Raw genomic sequence first — 3377 nt, 5'->3', positions numbered from 1 at the left:
GCAGCCATGCAAGCACGCAGGCCCTGGGTGGTGCAAGTGGTTGAGCACTGGACGCCCACCCTGAAGGTTGGTGGTTAGAGGCCCTCAGAGGTCCCGTGGAAGTCAGGCCCGAAGGGCACAGCCTTGAAAAAACCCATGGAGCGGTTCTGCTCTGCACCCGTGGGGCGGCCAGGCGGCATCGGCGTGAGGTGACTAACAGCACAACACGTAAGCTCGAGACCCTGCTCTGGTGGTGTTCACGGTGCTGTTCAGAGACTGGACTCTCTCGTTCTTGATGGTGCCACAAGTGACCCGAGTGAGCCCCGTGCCTGTCCTCCTTGCTGCTCTCAGCCTCCGCAGTGGCCTCCCCTCTCTCCCCACTCCCTTTCTCAGTTGTAGTCACGTGTGTGCCGAGGCAGCACTGCCACTCTTTGCTGACCGCGGCCAGGGCTGGCTTCTTCCCGCTCTTCTGCACCATCCCCTCCTTCCTGACCTGGTCCCGCCTTGCTCCACCCAGCAAACCTGAACGCTAACCAGTGCACCTGTTGTTCTCTGCCTGTGCACCTGGTGAGATAGGGGTCAGAGAGCGTTTGCCCCTTCTTGGCGGACATAAACCGTCTCTGCCTGATTTGGAACTGGCCCTTCTCTGTCTTCACTTTGTTGTTGTCATAGCTGCCAGTCAGTTGGTCCCCACTCACGGTGACCACACGTGCAGCAGAAGGTCGCCTGGTCGGTGTCCCTCCACTTGCCAGCATGCCCCAGTGCTCTGTTGGGGCTTTTGTTCCCGTCCATCTCCCTGAGGGTGTCCCTGGCCCCCACGGACCCTCTGTTTCACCAAACACGATGTCCTCCTCCAGCAAGTGATTCTTCCTGATGACAGACCAAGCCAGGCGGACAGTGTTCTGTCATGATCCGTAGGGTTTGCATTGGCTCATTTTGGGGATCAGTGGCCTAGCTTCCAGCATCTCAGCACCATGCCAGCCCCCCCCCCCAGTCCAACAGACAGACAGACAGACGGGTGGTGGATCTTCGCTTTTGAGAAGTGCCTTCAATCACATTGGTAGCAGTTTCCAGGTGTGGAAGATGAGCGCAGGCCTCATTTTGACCCCGTGGCCCTTTGAGGTCTGTGTTTCCTCCTCCTGACGTTGGTTTTTCTTTGTGTTTTCTCTTCTTGCTGCAGGAAGGCAATCTCCCGGGCAGGCCTGCAGCACCTGGCTCCCGCGCACCCCCTCAGCCTCCCTGTGGCAAACGGCCCCGCCAAGGAGCCCAGAGCGACTCTGGACTGGAGCGTAGGTGTCGGCTCTTTCTTCCAGACGTAATTTCAGGCGCATGTTGTGTCTCATTCTCTGAATTCAAAGAGCAGCAAGCAAGGTTTACTTACCCGTCCCCATGTTACTCAGGGACTGATCTTCAGATCCCTAAGTGCCATTACAAACTCCTAGGAGCAGAGCAGGTCCCTGGATGGCTCAGAGGGTTGTGCTCGGCCACCAGCCTAAGGGTTGGTGGTTCGAACCCACCCAGTGGGTGCAGAAGAAAAGGCCAAATGAGCTGCTTGCTCGAAAATGCCTCCGTAGAAATGCCAGTGGGAGCTGTGCCATGATGCTTCACGTACCAGCAGGGCCATCCGTGGTGGACACGGAATTCAGCCCGTTCAACTCTGACGCACGGGGTGGCCAGGAGTCAGAATTGACTCGGCGCAGTGGGTGGGGGCCCTAGCCCCTTTCAATGACGTGAGAAGTGTCAAAGGCAAAAGTAAACACGTCCTGAGTCATCCAAAGCGACTGCCCGAGTTTGCAGCCGTGAGGGACGCCTTTCAGTGCCCGGGCTTCACTGGTTCCTGCCAAGCTGACAATAAACAGAGCTTCCCCACAGCCGCTGTACGGAAGCCAGGTGTGAGTTCTTCAGCTCAAGCGGAACCCTGTGTTTTTTATCTGAAAGGGTGATGTCACTTTCCCAGCCAGACCCTTCCTGTAGTCCTGTCCTTTATGCACCCTGGTATGTTGTTAGGTGCCACTGAGTCAGCTCTGACTCACAGTGACCCTATGTGCAGCAGGGTGCCCTAGCCCCACCCAGAGGTCGGGCATATTAGCTGGTTGGTTACATCTTACTTGTTTGTTTCTCATTTTTCTGTATTGTGTTTGTTTTGTTACTGTTGTGGAGAATATACACGGCAGCACAGGCACCAAGTCAGCCGTGTCTACGTGTGCAGGTCAGGGACACGGTGACGTTCATCGAATGTGCACCCTCTCTCCCTCCTTTGCTGAGTTGTTCCTCCCTCTGAACACAGACTCACTGCCTGCTAAGACTACTCTCTAATTTTCCCAGTTGCTGCTGTCAATTTGGTCCCATGTAGATAGTTCTTAAAAGAGCAAAAGACTTAACACAGACCTTTTTTTACTAGTGAAGCTAAACTCTTGTTCAGTTTTAAGATGACTTCAGGGGATATTTTTGGTTTAAGGTTTAAAGATTATTTCAGGGCAATAGTTCAGGGGTTCATCTACCCTCATTGGCTCCAGAAACCCTAGAATCCATGTGAGTTTGAAATTCTGTTCTACATTTTCCCCCTTTTGATCAGAATTCTTTTATGGAATCTTTCATCTGAATGCTTGGTAATGGTAGCCAGGCACCATCACTTCTGGTCTCATAGCACAGGAGGCAATTGTTCATGGAAGCAGTTAGCCACACATTCCATCTTCTCCTCCTGTTCCTGACTCTCCTTATCTGCTGTGGTGAATAGAGATTAATTGTTGTGCCTTGGATGGCAGACTGCTAGCTTCTAAGACTCCAGGCACTATGCATCAAGCTAGGAGGTAGACCAGAAGAACCAAGTACATTATTAGGCTAATTAACTGGAATATCCAATGCAGCTGTGACCCTAAACCTCCAAACCAAGGAACCAAATCCTATGAAGTGTCTGGTTGCACATAAGAAGACTCCGCAGCTACGCTTTTGTTGTTGTTGTTGTTGTTGTTGTAAATATATCAGTCACACAACTTTGCCAGGTTCACTTTTTCCAGGTGTACAGTTTATTGACAGCAATTACAATCATCAGCTGTGCAGCCTTGGCCTTAATCCATGTGGTTTGCCCATTACCGTTAAGCCCCTTTCCCCACCCTCACCCCTGGTAACACTAATGAACTCTGGTCTCCCTACGTCTACCATTTCTTATCTTTTTATATGAGTGAAGTCATACAACATTTGTCCTCCTGTGATTGGCTCATTTTGGTCAGCATAATGTCTTCCAGCGCCATCCATCCTGGAGCAGGTATCAAAGTTTCATTCCTCCCACTGGCTGAGTAGGTGCCAGTGGATGTATGCACCAGATTTTCTATCCACTCATCTACTGATGGGCATTTGGGTTGTTTCCATCTTTTGGCTATTGTCAATAGTGCTGCGGT

The 3377-nt window shown here is 52.0% G+C and overlaps 1 protein-coding gene across 1 annotated transcript in view; it reads left to right on the top strand.

The window, feature by feature from the left end:
* The first annotated feature begins 1163 nt into the window (after positions 1-1163).
* DGKI (diacylglycerol kinase iota) overlaps positions 1164-3377 on the top strand; it is a 380807-nt gene continuing 378593 nt past the window's right edge. Inside the window, exon 1 of the mRNA XM_042782691.1 lies at positions 1164-1268. The gene's annotated coding sequence lies outside the window, so the exon portion shown is untranslated. The remainder of the gene's footprint in view (positions 1269-3377) is intronic.

The sequence above is a fragment of the Orycteropus afer genome, unplaced genomic scaffold (assembly GCF_000298275.1).
Source record: "Orycteropus afer afer isolate SDZICR_OR568_19922 unplaced genomic scaffold, OryAfe1.0 scaffold00413, whole genome shotgun sequence".
NCBI lineage: Eukaryota > Metazoa > Chordata > Mammalia > Tubulidentata > Orycteropodidae > Orycteropus > Orycteropus afer.
This window is presented reverse-complemented; position numbering and strand designations above follow the sequence as displayed.